The sequence below is a fragment of the Schistocerca serialis genome, chromosome 9 (assembly GCF_023864345.2).
Source record: "Schistocerca serialis cubense isolate TAMUIC-IGC-003099 chromosome 9, iqSchSeri2.2, whole genome shotgun sequence".
Lineage (NCBI taxonomy): Eukaryota > Metazoa > Arthropoda > Insecta > Orthoptera > Acrididae > Schistocerca > Schistocerca serialis.
Window position 1 is genome coordinate 440322294 of NC_064646.1, and position 21904 is coordinate 440344197.

General features: G+C 36.9%; 1 protein-coding gene and 1 non-coding gene across 3 annotated transcripts in view; both read left to right on the top strand.

The window, feature by feature from the left end:
- Positions 1-555: 555 nt before the first annotated feature.
- The window catches only part of LOC126418490 (transport and Golgi organization 2 homolog), an 85485-nt gene continuing 64136 nt past the window's right edge, over positions 556-21904 (top strand). Inside the window, exon 1 of one of the 2 annotated variants that reach the window (XM_050085268.1) lies at positions 556-596. The gene's annotated coding sequence lies outside the window, so the exon portion shown is untranslated. Of the gene's footprint in view, positions 597-17747; positions 18019-21904 lie in introns of those variants that run through there. The other variant, XM_050085267.1, reaches the window with a different exon arrangement.
- Positions 18148-18219, top strand: Trnap-cgg (transfer RNA proline (anticodon CGG)). The gene has a single exon. It is a non-coding gene; the product is annotated as a tRNA-Pro (tRNA).

Consider the following 21904-nt stretch of genomic DNA (forward strand, 5'->3'; position numbering starts at 1 on the left):
TCGAATTAGGCTTCTTTTCCATGCAGTGGGATATATTCCGCTCACGAGGGAAAAATTAAATATGTCAGTCAAGACAGGTACTAAGATATCGGCAACATTCTTAATCATGGTTATACCGATACTGTCGTTGCCTATTGCATCAGAAGAGATTCTCATTATTGCTTTTCTTGCCGTATTTGTTGTTACATGTTTTAGATGGAAGGTATCGTTGTTAGTTATCCTGTTTGGGGATTCTTGTGGACAGTAATTATCAGCTGTGCTGGTATTCAGAGGTGCAGAGAAGAATTCATTTAATTCGTTAGTTGACACATGAAAAGTAGTTTCCGATTTTGCCTTTCCGACCCCCAAGCTACGGAGATTCTTCCATAGAGTCGTGGGCGTCAGATCGCTGCATACAAGGGAGCGAGTGTGCCTGATTTTAGCATTGCGAATGCATTGTTTCACTCTGTTCCGTAGCTTTCTATATTCTTCGAAACGCTCGGGTTTCGGATCTGCCTTGAAACGCCTGTGGGCAGCATCCCTATTAGTCATCATTTGACGTAATTCAGCTGTCAGCCATGGAGCAGGAGATTTTCGTACACGGATTGTGCGCACAGGTGCATGTTTGTCATAGAGGGCAGTGAGTTTATCACCAAGTTCATTAATTTTGCCGTCGATTGTGGGTTTTCTGATTATTTGATGCCATGAGATTTCTGAGCAATCGGCTGTTAGAGCGTCAAGGTCAATACGTTTCATGTTCCTACAAGTCATGTAACGCGATTTGATCCTTGGGGGCTGCACAGAGTAGGCCAGGAATATTACATCGTGCTGAGAGGCCAGGGGCCGATGTTTGACCAACATCTCTTACTTTGTCAGTCTGTTTCGTTGCGATTACGTCTATAAGAGTATAACTGTGCGCCGTATGGTGTGTAGGTTGTAATGGAAGAATGTTCATGCTATTGCAACTAAACAGTCTTCTTAGGTTTATTGCGGAGGGAGTGTCTCTTAGCAGGTCTATGTTCAAGTCACCCATTACGATGACATGTTCGTATTGGCACTGAAGTGAATGTAATTCCGACTGGAAGGAACTCATTGAGCTTATTTTTGGCGGCTTGTACACGACGCCAGTCAAGAATTTCCGACTTTGTATATTTATTTCAATGAACATGAATTCAGCCTCTTTTTCTTCAGCAGGATTTGACGTACATAAGACTTTCGCTTTGAGATCTGTTCGTATATACGCGCCGACCCCGCCACCTCGCTTTTTTGATCTGTCTGCCCTAAGAAATGTGTACCCTGGGAGATGAAAAGATGCAGAGGATATGTGTGGTTTCAACAACGTTTCGGATAAGAGGATTACGTGGTAGTTTAGTTGGTTGAAGAGGAGGCTAAGTTCTTCGTAATGCGCAGGTAAAGACTGGATGTTGCAGTGAGCTGCTAAAAGCTCTGACGTGTTCCGCTGAGCAGCCTGGGGTAGGGTGGCAAACTGGTTTGTCCCTTTGTTAGGCACTACCTGCCGCGAGGGGCACTGGCCGCTGCTTCCGCCAAGTGACATAACACAGGGGTGTCCGAGATTTTGCACGCCATGTTTGTGACACCGCGAGTGCCGAAAGAAAGGCGACTGCTAAAGATTTCCTGAGGTTGCGGGAGTATAGAAAATGGATTAGTGGTATTCGGTGCAAGGAGAATATGACCGAAACAGTGACGGCTGTGTGTCACTGTGTATCCTCTGTCGTAAGAGGAGAAATGTAATTAGCGTATTTGAAACAGCTTAGGGTGGAAATAAGGGAGACGGGAGCGATTTAAGAGGCCGATGCTGCCAGCAGAGAGAAGTAAGCTTAATAATTAATAGATTATCGTACGAAGCTAGAATTAAATTGAAATTTACTAAAGTGATACTGGTAGTGATTATCGTAGGAAGCTACAATTAGATTGAAATTTGCTAAAGTGATACTGATAGTGACTTTTGTTATGAACAATTTAAACCAAAGAGATGGGTGATTAATGAACTAAAGGAGAGACTAATAATTGCAATAGAACTATTTCAGAACGGAAGAGAATAAACTGAGAAAATGAAAAAAGTATTAGCAGTAACTAAAATTAAGTAATGGTTAGAGCTACAGACACAAAAAATAGAGAAAAAGTTAATACAGTTACAAAAACAATTAGTTTAAGGTACAAATATGGGTATAATTAAAAAATTAATAAAATTACAAGACTATATCTGAGTATTGGGGCTGTTACAATTGCAAATGGTGTTAAGTTTGCACTTTTGGCTCGAGTAGCTTCACTTAATACTATTCAGTTCTGTCATGTTTGTGACTGTCTTCTTTCCAGCTGCTGTCTTAATGATTACTCTGCCATCCTGAGTCCACACATTCTGAAGACCGAAATGGGATATGGCACTGTTTAAAATCTTTAGCCGTTCATGTGTCAGATCTTCCCTTATTGTAAGCCCTGTCCTTGCTAACTTCTTCTTCTGGGTAAAGGTGAGCATAACTCTTGGCTGCCTGTCTCACCGCTTACGCAGCTGTACGGACCCTTTCTTAGGTCAATCCTTGGAGCACTGTCTATAGATCTGTCCCCTTTTTTTATTTGGTCTGATTGTGTCAAGTGTCTAAAAATAATATTTTGTTTACATTATTCCTATTGCTTGTGGCCTTCAGCCAACAAATAATTTTGAATTCTCTCTTAATAAGGCCTTCAGCCACCAGTGTAGCTTGTGTTACAGTCAATATTTTTTTAAAAAAATGATTGTTTTTAATAAATTATTTCCTTAAATAAAATGTATGTGTTTACTGTGCAACCAATGTAACTGATTAGGCCCCGTCCACACCTTTTCCTGCTTTCCCTAAGAGTTTAATAGATGATGTAAATGAGCTAAAGTTATGTTAATCTCAGAGGAAAATATCAGAAGTACTATAAGTCAAAACACAACATTTAGAAATCTATCCAGATAAAGAAAAATCTAATTTGCTACCTGACGAATTAAACATGATGATAAATACTACATTATCACTGAAGACCCACCTGTGGTTTCTAGGGGGAGACAATTAGAGCCAAAGTGCATGAGAGAATTAGAGCCAAAGTGCATGAGAGTGGCAAAACCAAGAACTTAAATTCATGTTAGACAACGGCATCATTAGGCCACCTAAATCTGCGTGGGCTAGTCCTTTTCATATGGTACCCAAGAAGAATGGCTTGATAAATCTGTCTGGAGATTATGAATGGTTAAATGAAAGAACCGTTCCTGACCATTATACTGTACCACAAATAGAAAATTTCTGCTTTATTCTGCAAGTCAAAAACATATTTTCTAAAATTGATCTGTTTAAGGTTTACTATCAAACAGCCATTGCTGAAAAAAATAAGCACAAGGAGCTAATAAACACTCCATTTGGATTGTAAGAATTCAATTTAATGAGTTTATGCCAGTGGGATGCATCTTCAACATTCCAGCGATTCATTATGAGGTTAAATTTGGATTGGATTTTCTGTTTCCTTACCCTGATGGCAATTTAATTGCCTCATCCAGTATTGAAGAAGAGTGAGTGTATCTCAAACGAGTCCCAGAGCATATATCTAATCAACGTTTCAAAATCAATCTTGGGAGTAAACGAAATAGAGTCCATGGGATAGTGGATAAGACCAGAAGTAACCACTCCACTGCCTGAGAAAGTGTAGCAATTTTAGAGTACACGTTACCTGAAAAACTCCATGAGCCCCATGCGTTTCTCAGTATTGTCAACTACTATTGTTGCTGTATTAGAGATGCAGCATAAACTCAGGCTGTATTGCATGACTATCTTAAGTGACGAAAAAGGAAAGGTAACAGGCAAATTCAGTGGACTGAGGAAGTGAAGAAGAAACGTAAACATGGTGTTGCAAATGTTGTTTTATTGGTTTTTCCTAATTTGGAGTTACCCCTTGCAGTATGCTCAGGGGCATCGGATGTTGGTGTTGGTTCTGTATGCCAACAACTGGAAAAGGGAAACTGGAAACTGTTTGCATTCTTTTCCCAGAAACTGAATCAATTGCAGAAGGTTTACAGTACCTACAACCGAGAATTATTGGGAATTTACCGATCCATAAAAAAGTTGACACATTTGCTGGAAGGAAGAGACTTCATAAATTTCACTCACCATAAACCACTCACATTTGCTTTTAAGGAAAGCAGTGAAATGATATCTCCTCAACAGATGACACAGCTGCTTTACATTTCACTATCTTTGACTGATTTTCATCATGTCTGTGGTCATGCCTATATTGTTGTGGATCCTGTATTCGGAGTTGATGAAATAACATTAATCAATTATGACAAAATCAGCAAGATAAGAACTGCAGCAACTCTGAACAAGGAACAACTCCTGCAATTTCAGGCTGTATCAGCTTCCATCAGGAAAAACACTGTGGTGTGACACTTCAACTGCAAATATCAGACCTTACATTCCTCAAGCTTTTCATTATGTTCTCCATTTTCATGGCTTAGCTCATCCTGGCATAGGACTATAATCAAACTGATAACTAATAGAGTTATTTGGTCAAACATAAAAACTTAAGTGCAACAATGAACTAAATCCTGTGTTAGCTGCCAGAAAACCAAGATCACTTACCACACAAAATCACAATTTGACAAAATTTGTAGAGCCTGATGAATGTTTCAGTGTTGTGAACATTGACCTCATCAGCCTTTAGCATCCTTCTAATGACGTGACTCACTGTGTGACTTGTACTGATTGTTTCACATCATGGGTGGAAGTCATCCAACTCCTCAAAGATACCACAGTTGAAAAAGCAGCAAAGGCTTTTACCAGCACTGGATTGTAATATTCAGCATCCATCACAGGTAATCGCCGACCAAAGAACACAGTTTGAATCACAATTGCTTAATAATTTGGACAAAGTATGTGGAATGAAAATGTAACACATAGTGCCTTATCAATCTCAAAGCAATGACAAGTTTGAGTGACTACATGGAACTTTGAAATCTGCAATCACGGCCCACAACACTTATAATTGTAACCATCAAGAGGAAATACAAACACATAAATGTGTCAGTGGACAGACTTAAGCCAGCCTATCTCTTGCAAAAAAAAAAGAAATCAGTGAGGAATCTTCTAACTTCTTCAAGGATATCAAACCACAACATTCCCCAAAGGAACCAACTTTGAATATGAGAGTATTGAAGTCAGGAAGGACTGTGAGGCTTCCATGTCGATTCTTGGAGCAAGTTATCTCTGGGAAAAATTAATGAACTATCACATCAGACACTGTTAACAGTTTCTTGTAATTATGTTGTATTTATCACATTCATAGCATTTGAACTTAGTGTTTTTGTATATTTTTTTCATTCAAATAAGCTTTATAGTTGTTTTGTTTTAATTATGTGTTGACCTTTTCTAAGAAATTGTCTTCACCACCATGTGTTAATGTGTAGCTTTGTTACTGGTAGGCAATCAGTGTAGAGATCACAGAGATAGAAATTTGAACAGAACTTTCAAGTTTTATGAAATTGGCAAGACCAAAAAAAGCAACTACAAAAAGATGTTTGGAAAAAAGCAAGTAACATTGTGCGATTAGTGATGTCTATTGGAAACTGTCAATAAATATTTTTAAGCAATGTTTTTTGAGCTCCAATAAATATATTACATTATGACAGTTATAAGGCACATAGTTTGGGAGATTTATTATTAGTATGGATAATGGTTATCTTGCAGTTATCATGTAATTAGTTTTGTTGCCAAGCAGAATGATTTAAGATATCTAGGTGTAAAGAAAATTTGGCAGTGTCTTTAAATATGAAATTTGTTGAAATATTGTCTATACACATTGCAGTTCGCTCATTTAATCTGGCGAAATCAGTGAAATTTAGTCTAAAGCCATATTCTTGAATTATGTCAACAAACTTAGCTGACAAGCTTATTTCACTCACTGTATCTATATTAAAATCAACAGCAATTACAATTTTTTTCCTCTTTTCTTTTGTGAGTTTATGTAGGAGACACTGGAATTTCTACAAGAATAATTTAGTCGCATTGCTACCTGGAATCTTATATACTGAGATAATAATAATATTGCATTGTTCCAGCTCTATACAGCAACTATCAAATATAAGTTCTTCAGTAAGAAAATTAATATCTTTTCTTTCTTTATATTCTGATGAGTTGCTAACCAGTGTACAGGAGCCACCATGGGTTCTGTTTTTGCTAAAAAAACTGTTAGCTGCTGTAAAGTTTTCTAATTTGTTTAAAACTGTGACTGAATCTTTCATAAGCCGGTGTTTGTTTAGGCAAACAACTTTGATGTTTTTTCCTTCTGAAAGAATCATTTGTAGCTCATCAATTTTCGTGATTTTTTTCCTCTGGATACATTGCACATGGAGACCTTAATACTGGAACAATAACAAGTGATTTGTTTCCCAGCATTTAATTCACAAGCACGTGCATATATCCTGATCTATTCAGCATGTACTTGTTTTTAAATTTTTGTTTTTGTGATCCTTTCTTGTGAATGTGGTAACACCTAATTTATCAATACTGAATCTATATGAATATCCATTAAATCATAATGAATTTCATTAAGATTTTATATCGCTGTAATTTTATTTTTCCAGCTACTAAGATCTTCCAACAAATTAAAAACTGATTTGCTTTATTTTTGACCCCCCCCCCCCCCCACAAACATTTTCATGAAACAAGTTAATTTCACTTTTCACTCCATTATTATAAGTTGCACTGGGAGTCTTTGTTACTTTAATTTCTTTCAATGCTGTCTGTCTGGATTCTGAGTCTCATCTAAATAAAGTTGATGTCTCGCTTGACCTCAGTAACCACAAGGATTTGCTTCCATATGCTGGTGCCCCCCCCCCCCCCCCGCTTCCACCCCCCCCCCCCCCCCCTTCCACCGGCCCCATATCTTCTGCTGTGAAGTTTGTAATTTATTCAGCTAAATTTAGCTGCCATAAGCATGAAGTGTATACTGACGGTTCACTATTGTTACAGTATACAGATTAAATTTCTACAGTTTGCTTGTCTTTTGCTAATGTACACCTTAACATCCCTGAAGATTATCCTTTTGAAGGGATCTAGGGGACACAATGAGTGAATGATTGTTAGGGACAGTGGTTTTGTGGATCAGCCCGGCTACCCTTCTTGTAGATGAGTATGACTGGAGATTTCTTCAGATTGCTACATTTTCTGTATACAGTAGTGTCAGACAGGGATGCCTTCAGATCTTGGGACCTTATTCATTTATTTGCAAATTCAGCTGTTTGTCAGGACTACTGTTACTTGAATTTAATTCAGTTCAATTTCTTTAGTCATCCATTAATAAAATACAGTGTATGGATGTAGTTCATTCATAGCCAGGACCAGTTGCAATAAAATTTCATATATTTAAGTTGTTAACAATCTTACATCATAATACAATCATATTACATCAGTATACTAATTTTATTTTTTCATATTCGGATATTCTTCAATTTTATAAAAGCTATGCATTATTGAAAATGGTTTTAGCTCTACTTAGAATTTGTGGAATTCTTTAATTTTCTTTAGTGTAGTGCACTAAAAGTATTTTGGGTTGATAATGTACAGTTTGTTGGCAAAGGGCATTTTTTGAGATGTCTCTGAAAGTCATCCCTGTTTCTTGTTTTGTACTTATGAGCCTAACTGTTCAGTGTTGATAACACCTGGTGAGTTTTCAGAAAGCACACACATTCATAAATGTATAGGCAATGACGTGTCATTATTTTAAATCATTTAAATATTTCCCTGCATGGTTCTCTACAGGGAATTCCTTTCATTATTCTGACAGCCCTTTTTTGAAGTTTGAAAGTTTGTTTTGCCATACCTGTATTTCCCCAGAAGATCACACCATATCTAAGCAAGCCATTCATATAAGCAAAATAGGCACACAACAATGATTCAATTCTGCAGCAGTCCTGATGCATCCTTAGCACATAACTGCATTTAATTAGTTTTTTATTCAAAAATGTAGATAGTTCCCCTATCTCAAGAGCTCATCCACCTATATGCCAAGAAATTTTGTAGATGGAGCTTGCACAATAGCATAATTACCCAACTCAGCTTTTATGCTCCATCTAGCTCTACTTGCAATGTTACTGACATTCATCCGTACACTTCATTTATTATTTTAGAGACATTCTGATGTGGGTCAACCTCTGTGCATCATATAAAATGATTGTGTCATTGGCAAACATCACAGTGTCTGCAGTGCTCAGATGGTTTGGTAATCATTGTTAGTCAAACACAGGGCCTAATACACTCATATCTATATCACCCACTGCAGTGGTGCAATAACAATGCTTGGACAGTACCCCTGGACCTTCCCTATTAAAGGAATTTCTGAACAGAGTGTTCTATTACTTCTACATTTGCTTTGCTATATTTCACTTCAGATCCTGTGTCATCAACGAGTTTCTGAACTCTAACTTTGGACCGAGCGAGGTGGCGCAGTGGTTAGACACTGGACTCGCATTCGGGAGGATGACGGTTCAATCCCGTCTCCGGCCATCCTGATTTAGGTTTTCCGTGATTTCCCTAAATCGCTTCAGGCAAATGCCGGGATGGTTCCTTTGAAAGGGCACGGCCGATTTCCTTCCCCATCCTTCCCTCACCCGAACTTGCGCTCCGTCTCTAATGACCTCGTTGTCGACGGGACGTTAAACACTAATCTCCTCCTCCTCCTCTAACTTTGGTGGCACTGACAGCCTTTACAGACAACCCGAATTTCTTTTGTTTTTGTGAGAGGTCTTTTATAAGATTCTGCTACAGTAATCATTGAATCCTTTGATCCTTCATACATTGCCCTTTTGACAGGCAAATGTATTTAATTAGCCATATGCTTTGTTTTACACCTGTTGTGAAGTAGTTGCTGTTCCTTTAGAAAGCTTGCATAACAGGAGGGGCCCTCCCATGATGAGCATTTCATCTAGGTACAAATCTATCCAATGATTGATCAACTATTCTTCTAGTGTAAAGCAACTGTTCACTCACATGCTCCTATCAAGACCAATTGTTTTGAGTACCTCTGTGATATATGTTTATCTAGTTTACTGAATATCATCCCACTTATTTAAGTTGAACTTTGTACTTTAGTAATTACTATTGTTATAACTGCTTCATGGTCAATGATATCAGTTTCAATATAGACATCCTCAAAGAGGTCAAGTCTATTTGTTTTCATCAGATCTAATACGGCACTGTCAATAGTGAGTTTCTGAACTATGACAAATAGTTGCTCTTAAGAACATTATTGAGAATTTTTACATACGGAAAGTCCAAAACAGAGTATTACCTATGTCTGTAAATTGACTGTGTAAACAAGCATCAGAATGGCCTTACAAATATGTAGAAGACACATCATAAGTTACAGTCACTCCCTATTCTACAATGAACAAATGATTTAGAAGGGAACTGTGAAACTCTTCCATCAACGTGTGACAAGCATATTTTTCTGATATTTTGAAAGACAAATTTTCTTCTGTATGGGCTATAAAGTCACTGTTTACCTGGTTTATATGTAACAAAATGTATTGAAAAATGTACAGTTGTTTGATTATTATATTATCTGTGAACCTTCTTGTTGATTCCAGTATTAAACTGACAAAACTTGACGGGCTAACAGACTTCAGAAACTCGTGCCATAATTGCTTGTAACACTCCTTCACTATCCACTGGGCTTTTGTTTGCTCTTGCTAGCCAAAATATGCCAAAGTTCTTTGCTGATGGACTGGGCTTCAATTTTCACAGTGCTGTTCATCTGCATCTTATTGTACGCCAACACTGATCATTCCACCAAGGAACATGTTGCTCCTGCGATGGCATGGGTGTTTTGGTATTGATTCATAAGTGGTAAAGTGGATCAGACTGATAACGTGATCCTCCTGAGCTTGGACACTATCTTGGTGTTCAAGTATGACCAGCTGGCTGACTGGCTGTACAGTGTCGAGTTTACCTTGCAGAACATTCATTTGGGTATTTTTCTGGCCCTTCTTTGCATTAGGTGAACAGAAATAGTGACATGGTCACTGGAGTGGAGGTCATCTGCCGCTTCTCACAGGACAGACTCTTGTAGAGCATGGGAGCAAACTGTCAGATCAATGGCAAGGAATGATTCTGTTGCTGTACAAAAATGTGTCATTGTCCCTGTATTCAGGAAGCAAATGATTTCAGATCCTAATAAATTCTCAACCACTCCATTTCTTCTTCTTCTTCTCCTGCATACCCACTAATGGAGGCGTGCAATCACATCTGCCCAGTCTCCTTTATTTCTCCAGTATGGATCAAGCCCCCTGTATTTCTTAGTCCTGTCCACTGTATGACATGGTGGAGCAATGACATCCTCCTCCTACCAACTCCTCTCTTGCTTTTAATCTTCCCTTTGATAATCAATTGAAGGAAGTGATACCTTTTATTTTATATCACATCATCTAAGTAAGCTATTTTCTTACATTTGATTGTGGGTAGCAGTTCTCGATCTCTTTTTACTATAGAATACGATGTTACCTAAAATGACACAAAATCACTGTGATAGCAACTGCTTGTAGTGTGGTGGTTAGGGTGACAGGTGAGGAGTGAAGTGTATCAGTTATGAACACTGCCACTGCTCCCCTAGACCTTGCATGACAGAGGTCATCTTTTCCATAAAGATGATAGTCCCATAGCAGTGGGGTATTAGAATCCTTAAAATGCATTTCCTGAATGCATATACACACAGATCTAGCTTAGGAGCTTCAGTTCCTCCACACGATTTCTGAAACCATTTAAGTTCCACTGTATTATGTCCATTATCTGTTGGCGAGGTTTGCCTTCTCTTTCTCTGTGCACATTGAAGGGAAGTCCAAGGTTACTGGAGATGGACTAGCAGGACTTTGTGGATCCTTCAAAGGGACCACTTCCATTTCCAAATATTCAGCATATGAGGCATCTGCTGATTACGTCACTGTTGCTTTAGTTTCCATTCTATAGAACTTCAATTTGTTCTTCATGGTAATTTCACCTGTTTGGGTAGAAGTACTGTGATTGAGTGAGCCAAACAGTGCAGGTGAGATTTTTTTTTCTTTTAAGAGTAACAGAGTCTCATTGTCAGTTGTAGAAGCAGGTCAAAGTAATTCTCTGGTGGGTGTAGGTTCACTGGAGCCTGTGATTTTGTGTGTGCAGTAACACAAGCTGGTGCTGGTAGTGGCAACAGATTTGGAAAATACAGGTGATCACTGAAGCATAAGAAACCAGTCGTAATCGAACTGAGCAAGAATTGCTAATTGAAAAGTTAAAATCAATGTAGGTGCTCTTTCAAGATTTCCATTCACTCACTTTATCACATTCTGCATGTCAATAATGTCTTCACCTGCCCATTCCTTTTGTAGTATAATGAGGTCTTGGTCCACTACGTATTCATATGACACCACCCTGTAGCTGGAATTTAGAATTTTACACAGTTCAGCTACAATGAAGTATTCAGCCAGTGTCTTTGATGTAATAAGTTTTTGTACTTTTCTCGAAGTGGCAGTTTTGATCGACAGTGTATCATTGCAGAGTCTCTTTATTAACTTCAGGCCAATCTGTATGTGCAATGAGGACACTTTAGCAAAAGTACCTTTTTTCCTTTTAGCGATCACAAAAACATTCTGACATGTTTGTGTGCTGTTACTATAACTGTTCCTAATTTGTATAGGGGCATGCTCAGGATAGTTGACCTGATGGTCTCTCTTGTTGGGTTGGGAAAGAGTTCTCACTAACAGCCCATCTAATCCCCTTGGAGTAGCTTTTAAAAATTAAAAGGCTTCATAGCCATCCCATGAGCAGCTAGGATAACAGGTGTTCCCCATACATAGTCCTGCTTGCCTGTGTAAGCCCTGTACAACAGAGCTATAGCATGTTTCCCAGAGGTTACCTGCTAACAACTGTTCTACTCAACAGCCATGCATCTCATTGGCATCTTGAGGCTGAATGCTTTTAAAAAGGTTTTTTCCATCTTGACAATCCAGGCACTAAAGCCAAGAACCCTGCCATGTCACATGGTGGTCACTGAAGCACGCACAGAACTTAAGTTACAGAGGACTGGCAGCACTCTCTAGAACCCAGCTCAGGAAAACTGGTTTTGACAAGCCTATACCAGGTCAATAAAGACTGAGCTTCTTGAGGTTCTCGCCATTTGGCAGGGCCAGGGAGGCACGTGTGACTTATCAAATACTGCAAATGTCATGAGCATTTCCCTCAAATCAGTATTTCATCTGGTTATCATAATGCATCTGCATCTACATCTATATTCTGCAAGCCACCATATGGTGTGGCAAAGGATATTTTGTGCAACACTATCTCTTGTCCCCTACACCTACTCCAGTTGTGAATGGTTTGTGAAAAGAACAATTGTTGGTAAGCATTCACATGAGCCTGAATCTTTCTAACTTTACAGTGATGATCTTTTCTTGAAATTTATGCTGAAGGAAGTATTGTATTGGTTCACTCATTGTGAAATTTCCCGCCTGCTGGGTTCTTTCACTTTGACTACTATTTGCTAATAATGCAACTTCAATACATCTAAAAAAATTGTTAAACCAAATACTGCAAAATTAAATATTAAAATTCATATAATATTGTGGGGTGTACTAATCCATTCCTTTTTGTCAATCCGCTGCTGCAACAGTCACTGAGTTACTGTATGTCCACTGTAACTGGATGTTTTATGCCAAGAATGACTAAATCGAACATTACGTTTCAGAACTTCTTTTTTTGCTCACTGCATGAATTTACATGAAGTACTCATGTAAGAAACTACATGCTTCTTGCACAAAATCTCATAAGACACTGACATAAACCTTACTCCATCGAATGATCATAAAGTACTGACCTTTTGTGCGTACATGGATGCCCCTTTTATATACAATTCCGAACAATCCTCGATATTGTTATAAAGGGTTTTTTAATCAAATTACAATTAAAACTGTTACCTCAAAATTAATGACTCATTTCAGCAGTTGCACTATCTATTATAGAGCAAATTCATAGATGAATTTTCAAACATATAACATTTTAAGAGTGTACAAATGCTCAAAATATGAAGTATTAACAATATTTTTAATATTTGTATTAAATACAAAAGATACATGGTTCGGAAAATGTTCCTACTAATGTATATGTTTCCAAGTCTCCCAATGAATGTGGTAAAATAGGTCTTTTGTTTATTTTTGACAAAACACCTAAGGAACCGCCTATGTTTACACGCCACTTATAAGATTTTTCGATAATTACATGTCAATTTTCTAATCAATTGTGATGATCTCAGTTGGCTTTTCCTTTAAATAACACAGACTTTAATGTAGATACTGTTTTAACACAAATCCATCTCAGTTTCAAAGAAATGACTTTGACCATTGTACTCGATTATTTGTTCCAGATTTAACCTCATTACATTAATCCTAAATATTCGTACCAATTACAGGATGTATATACTTCAGTACAATTATAATTTAGTTGCCAGTTTCATTGTAACAATTTTATAAGTATAGGTTTACCTATACCACTACCTTTTGTCTACATCAGTGATTTCTGTTTATTTAAAATTGGATTGAAAATAGATGTTTTAAATGCATTTCAATGGACTGTTATGTCTCATCTTCTAGGAATATTCATAGTTGGAATTTTAACAGTATACTACAACATGATGCACAATGCCTCTATTGTAGCTGAGTCTAACATATGAATTGTGTAACTCCCAGAGATTTTCTGCAGCTTCACTCTTGCAGTGCTGCCAAGTGGCTGGCCTGTTTGTGTATGTGTATAGTGGGGGGGGGGGGGGGGCATATTGAAAATGCAATTGTATTTTGGAGCTTACTGTGGCATCAATCAAAAATATAATCCAGAAATATCTCTTTTTCGATTTCCAAAGGATACTGAGAGATAAGCCAATAATATTACAAAAGCTCATTTTAGGAGGGCTAGTTTTAATTTTGGGCATGTGAGAAAATGTTTAACATTTCCATTTGCTCGTAGTATCTTCAGAACTTCACCTCTTAAAGAGAATCACAAAATCTTAATGATTTCATGATGTTACTTTTGGATAAAAATGTCTGGACATTTTCCTACCTGCAGATAAGTGATCGACAACTTTTTCAATAGGGCCTACTTACCATACCGTTATATTTTTGCAGCAACATACTAGATTGAGTAGTGAAATGTATAGTTACAAGTATAAAGAGACAAGAAATTTTTAAAATTAACGTGTCATAAGAAATTCGTGAAAGTGAGGAAACATTCTCAACTGCATTAGGCTATGTTATGTGGGTATAAAAATGATGAAATAATATTTTATGGATAGTGTAAAAACGTCATGTATTCCAATATGTATGCATTGAGCTTTTTTTCCACAGAGTAATCATTTATTTTCACTCCCAGGGGCAAGAAGTGGCTTATAAATACGAGAAGGGCCAGCCATATGGAGAAAGATATGCAATATCTATGCAAAAATATTAGAATTTATGCTCTCCATTCTGAGGCATGAAAGTTCATGAATGCAGACAAGAAGAAATTAATGTGGAATGCTGTGCCAACATTATTTGGTGTTCCAAACCAATCCCTCAGTTATATCAGTCAGGTGCAAATTGCCAAATGGGTTCACTGTGCCACTGCAGAAAAAGCAGAAAGCATCGTGCTCTGTGGATGCGACTGAAGGAGGTGTACTGAGTGCATTAGTGCATGCCCTGAATAAAGATTCCAGTACAGAGGCTGCACTATACAATTCAGATGTGCCACTAAGTTCGGGTGAGGAAGAAATAATTAAATCAGATGGAACAATTGATCAGCTGAAGAAGCAATTTAAATATAAAGAAGCTGATATTGTTCATTTATTTCAAAGTTTCATACAGTTTGAAAGGTACATGTACCACCCAAGAACTGCAAGAAGAAAGTTTAATGCAGAAAATGTGGCTATGACGGAGAAATACTTACAACAATAAGCTGTGAGTATCTTACAAAAAAAGCTTTATATCTTGTTTTGAGCCAATTTAGAGCACCTACTAAGAGGAAAGTAGGCTTTGATTTGATGGTAAAATAAAGGTGTTTATCCAGAATATGTTATATTGCTGTATACTTGCATATAAATATTTATCAGAATATTTTCATCTTCCATCAATTAGAGCTTTATAGAAACATGTGGAAGGTATAAAGCTAAAATGTATTAATGAAAAAAAAAAAAAAAAAAATCATTTGGTGAAAGAGAAGGTGAAGCACCCTTCTCGAAGTGAAAAACTTGGAAATCTGTGTAGGGATGAAAAGACATTACTGTGAAATTTATCATATGATGTTTCAAAAAACGGAAAATCGTGGATGGATTGTAACAATATAACGATAAGGATACTTGCTACTCACCACAAAGCGAACATGCTGAGTCGCAGAAAGGCACAACAACAAGACTGTCGGAAAGTTAGCTTTCGACCAACACGGACTTTGTCAAAAATAGACAGCATTCACACATGCACACATTCACGCAAACGCAGTACACACACATGACCACAGTCTCTGGCAGCTGGAGCCAGACTGCGAGCAGCAAGCATTATGTGAGAATGTTGAATCATTGTTGTGTGCCTATTATGCTTGTGTGAACATATGGTCTTATCTTCTGGGGAAATGTGGCTACAGCAAATTACACTTTAAAATGAACAAAAAGAAAGAAGTTCCCCAGAGAAAGCCACGCAGGGAAATATTTAAAGAATTTAAATTAATTATGCTTCATAGCTTATATATTTATGAATGTGTGTGCTTTTTGAAAACAAATTAGGAATTTTCAACAGTCAGTTTCACAGCCACTAAACAAGAGACAGAGATGATTTTCACAGACACACACAAAATAGCCATTTACCAAAAAATGTACATTATCAACCCAAAATACTTTTTAGTGCACTGCCTGCTGCAATACAGAAAATTAAAGAATTTCATAAATTCGGAGTGCTAAAAATTTTTTTAACACCACATAGCTTTTGACAAATAACTGCATATGAGAATAAGTACACTGATGTAAGATAACTGTATACATAAGTGTGTAAACAACCAAAATATAAGAAATTTTATTGTAACGAGAGCCGGCTACAAACTGACTGCATCTATAAATCTATATTGTTAACAGATGAATAAAGATACTCAATTGAGTCAAAGATGACATCTACATCAAAATGGTACACTACCTGTAAAGGTACAATGTAACATGAAACACACCTGTGCACTCTTGTAGGAGGCTGCCAATGGTATTTTTATTTATTGTTTTTCTATTATAAGTATTGTAGCAGTTCTGTGTGTCTCACACCTCCCCGATCATACAGTATCAACATCTATTTATTATGTAATGACAGTTTTTACAGATGGCAGTAGTTTACAAAAGGATAAATACATAAAACCTAATCTTGCATCAGTATTAGCGGGAGGAAGACTAATTAGCGATAAGACATGAACCCATCATAGGCAAACATATCACACAGTCTGGTACAGTTTCCGTGCCTGTATTTTGTTGGCAGCAGCTTTTAACCTTCTATCCGGCCATGCCCATTTCCTTAAACCATGTATGATGAATGTGAGGACAATCAGTTTCCTTTCACATCATTGTTCAGTCTAAATTTGCACTTTGTTTCTGAGTTTGATAAAACATGGGCATTATTTATTGGTTTTTGCAAGTAACTTAAGAATATGTCAAGAAAACTTACAGAATACTGCAGTTTTGAAACAGTGTTATGTGCCTACTACTTTTATATACATAGCTGTATAAGGTATGGTATTATATTCTGGCAAAATACAGCAGGTACATAAAAGTGTTTTAAGCTCCAAAAGAGAGCCATTTGAATTCTCAGGGGTTTTGCCCAGATAAAGCCATGCAGGGAACTCTTTAAGGAATTAAAAATTTTGACCCTTCCTGGTTTATTCATTTATGAATCTATATGTTTTCTTATGTCACACCAACAATTCTCTACTCTAAACAGTGAAGTACATAACTATGAAAACGTTAACAGACAAGATTTTCACCAAGACATTCATTCAAAAGCTTTGCACCAAGCGTGATGCATCTCCAAAAATAATGTTTAATGTCCTGCCACAAAAATAAAAACTACATAAATTTAAAAAAGAAAAAGAAACTATTGTTAAGTAAAGGTTACTATAGTGTTTATGAACATTACTGTCATCGAAACAGATAGGTTTTATCATTTGATTTATTCCTATGAACTATTGTTATTTAACCTATATGTATAAGGAAGACAACAAATTTTTGCAGATGTGTAAAGCGTAATTAAAAAAAAAAAGAAAAAAACAATGTAATTTCCTTTAACTGTTAGAAATACAAACTGCTCTCTCTCTATAATTCCTATATGATGTATGTGATAAAAGGGATGATAATAAATTGAATTCAACGAACTGAATAAGAGGAGTCATGTTATCGGCTAATAAGGTATTCGCAGCGGGTTGTGTCCAAGGTACATAGAAATTGCCTATGTTTGTTACGCCCCCTCCCCACCTTCCTTCAGTGATGATCAACCGTCGTTTTCTTTTATACTGGCAGCGTAACATTAACATATATTTCCAAATAAAACAGTTAGTAAAAATAAATGGCAAAACAAAATAAGAACATATAGAAGATAAAATCTTCCGTAACAATACGTCGTCCTCGTTGTCACTGTGATTACAGGTAAAAAAAAAAAAAATAATAATAATAAAAAAAAGCCGGGAACGACGATAGTTATTAAGAATTCAAAACTAGTACAGGGGATAGCTCGTATTGGCAGGACATGTTGCGGATTTTGCGATCCGTACAACTTTACAGCCTGCTGAGACTCAGAGAAGAGTTGTTACCTCAATCACACTTAATGAAAGTGTAGTGCCGACGTAAGAAAATAATCTAAAGTCTCTGCTATGCTATCTACATTCAGTGAGACAATGCTCTCGTAAACTTACACAACGCAAAGTTGACAAAAGTAAACAGTGAGCTATTAGCCAGTCTCCGATTCCTACAGAGCATTAGTTACTCCGTTTATAACAGGTAATTTTGATCACCCCATATCCTAAATGAAAAACAATCATTACTCGAAATGTTCTATATATAACAAGAAGAACATATAAGATGTTCGCAATACCCGTATTTACACATGCTGTTCAATAATCGGACCGTGGCCTGTTGGTCTAGGGGTATGATTCTCGCTTCGGGTGCGAGAGGTCCCGGGTTCAAATCCCGGACAGGCCCGTTTCATATTTTGTTTTTCCCATAGCAAACATTTTACGGAATACAGTAAATCCGGCAGATGTCTGACCATCTAATGCAGTTATACGTAAAATATATAAACAATTTACGATTAGAAGTAATAGATAACAGACCATTTAAACTAGAAACAAGTGGATTCCTATCGCTGTATCTGTCGGCACTTTTTATGAAAGGTTGTTTAGCCGTTGGAAATTAGTGCCACGCAGTTGACAACGCGCTTAATGGGAAAATTAACAGGGTTAATTCTTCAAAAATTGCTCTGTTGGCAGCCCTACTACTTTTCTGCGGAGTTTCATTGACCTACCACACTTCTTTTCCCAATATTTATGTTTCTCCCCCGTTATTCAACACATTCAGACATTTATGTTACATTACCTTCACTGGATTTATCTTATTAAGACTACTATCCACATGCCACAACAGAGTGGAAACTGCAAGGGACTACGTTTATAAATTATGGAGTTATTGTGTTAATCACTTACTACAATTGAAGACTTTAAAGTTGTTAATTCTGTGACACTGACACTGACACAAGATCATGGATCCAAGAGGTCCATACAGTCAAGTGATTCTTTAACGCCTTTCGCTATAAAATTAAAATCTGCCTCACATTTTACTGCCGGAAATGACAGACGCTATAGAAGCAAAATACGGTACATAATATATGTGTTTTAATGGATGTACTGATATAGTAATATTGGAGAGATGTTGCTGAGACTTTGGACTGTGCTTCAGTGAGTCGAATAAAATAATATACACCGAAGGAGGTATGAGCATCCATGTATACATCTATCTTCCAAATCCTTTGAAATCTTGATTGAATTACAATGTCATCAGTAAACATAAAGTTATTACTTTACTTTTTCAAAATTTTCATTTGTTTCCATGAAATGGGGAAAAACAAAAAAAGAAGGAAAGAAACTGTGCAGGGAACTACAGTTTACAATAATGACCAGAATACAGAACAGAGTAATGGAAATATCATAGTAAAACACATAGTACTGAAGAGGAAAAACCCCCTACAAAATTAAAAGACCAGCAAGATGTAACTGAACCATTACATTCCATAAACGAGGAAGATCAGTCTTACCCAGCAACAGAACAAGCTGGTGCAGCTTTAACTGTAATATTGTAATCCTCACACTGTAAAAAACTGGATGACCCCAATGTCTCAACAGCAGAACCAGATGGTCAATTGTTGAATGTAATAACTGAGCCCTCTCTCTCTCTCTCTCTCTCTCTCTCTCTCTCATACACACACACACACACATACACAGTGCAGTTCCCCACCACTCAGCAAAAAAAAAAAAAAAATCTGTAATTCCACAACTAATGAAACTGGTCGAAGCCAGGCCATACAGCAATCTCTAGCACTCATGGATTAGTGTGTTATATCTAGCCCTAAAACACAAATAAAGCAATGCAGGAGAGAAGTCAAGATTATCAATCTGCAAAACATGAACATTTTTAAAACAATACTGGTAAAAAATGTTAGACTGAAACAATGCAAATGCACAACATAGGCGAGATGTATGATACATCATTTCTTAACACAATAATGCATTTCCTGCAATCTTCCTCAGAATGATCTGTCAGAAAAGCTGGGTAATGGTAAGCAACCATAAGCAACTGGTGGTGGTGGGGGGAAGCAAACTCTAGAAGAAGTTTGGACAAACATGGAATATGAAGACGTTAAAGCAGTATTGGAAGACGTATAGGCAATTAATAAGAGACACAAAGGCCAATTCAATAGAGAGAGCCATAACAAATTAAAACCATAACAGTAAAACTGCATGGTACATAACCAACACTGAATGACAGACTACAAGTAATATAAATATTATTAAATCAATGAAAATTGAGAATGCCATAGTAATAGATGGAAAAATTGCTACTCCACTCATACTATGCTTTTTTTTCATTCCCAACTGCAATATGGAATATTGCTTTGGGGTAACTCCCCAGGGGCTGAATGCATTTTCAGATGACAGAAGAAAGCAAGCAGGTGCATGGAATGGTTAGCATCCAGAGAGTTCTGCAGAAATTATTTTAAATCTCTTGGCATAATGACAGTGCCAAGCATGTACATATATAACTGTTTAATAAATGTCAGAGAAAATCTGAAAAAATTGAACATGAGATGTGATGTGCATGCACACAGTACAAGAAATAGTCACCTGCTGGACTTGCCTTCCACAAGACTTGCTATAGTCCATAATAACTATATGTACTTAGGCATAAAATTTTTCAGTAAGTTAGCATGCTCTGCTCATACAGTACCACTAAATAAATATAAGAATACATTGCAAACTTGGCTAAAAAACAACGAATCCTATACAACTGAAGAATTCTTAGAAACTAATCATCAAAATATATATTTTACCTAAGTTATGAAGAAAATGTTTTGATATTATATAAGCTAGTTATTTACTGTGATTCTTTTCTTTTGTGTGTATTTAATTATTGTATAAAACATTGTTTTACATAACGCTGAAGAAAAGGTCTTTAGTTCCTTTTCTCCCCTTTCTGTAACTATTTGAATATCGTACTGAAACTAAAACCCTCTGTAAACTTTGACGAAGCCAATTGTATGAAAAGTACTGAAAGACTAATAAAAATATTCTATTCTATTCAACTTAGTATGACAGAAGTCAGACTTTATGTCAGTCAAGACTGATTCCTCATATTCTGTTGTGAAGCAGTGTGCTTTCTTCTTAAATCACTCTGCTTGAACAATCTTAAATTTAACAAAGGGAACAGAATGGGCAGCTCTTGGGATTCTATTGAATAATCCAGGTCCTAGATATTTGCGGTTGCAGCGCACCTAATCTACACTAATGTAGGACAATCAATTGACTGTCCACTTCTTGTGTTGTGTTTCTGTATGGACATCCTCAGGTTAAAGTTTTTTAAATTCCCTTTAACACTGTATGTATAGAGTTTGGGAACTGTCATAATACTGAGCACTTTGGCTCTGAGCACTATGGGACTTAACATCTATGGTCATCAGTCCCCTACTGAGCACTTTGAAGTGATCTTTACAAGATTCTCTTGGAGTAAATGTTGCTATACATTTGATAGCTTTTTTTTCCGCTTGAATACAATTTTTGAGTTGGGGCAGTTACCCATAGAAGAGTTCCATAGATAAGATGGGAGTGGAAAAATGCAAAATATGCATATACTAGTAGGGGTTTGCCTACATTATCCCCTGTCTCTTATCCAGGTCTAGGATTGCAAAACTTCTCTTAAAACATGTTTTTGGAATTGTTAGCTTGCCATGATTTTGTTTTTGGATCTTAGTCCAATATTATTTGTGCTACTTTCTGATCCTGCTATGTAATTTAGATTTCTTCATCACCTTAATGATAGTTATGACTGTTTCCAGTCGAACAAATAGAGTCATCTGACCCTGCCCTGGTCAGCCTATATGCTTATTAATTACCACTAATTTCTGGGAAACCAGGAACCCACTACATGTTTACCCTGTTGCTCCCCCCCAGCCACACAAGATACTCATGGCATTCTGTGATGATATTTTATCTTTTTGCAGAGTTGATAGAGGTTTCAGAGCTGCTTGGCTGTCTGAATAAATGTAGATGCAATAATCCTTGTAGCACATACGTAGTTTCTACTCTGGGCACCTCCTGATAAAGAATATATCCATCTC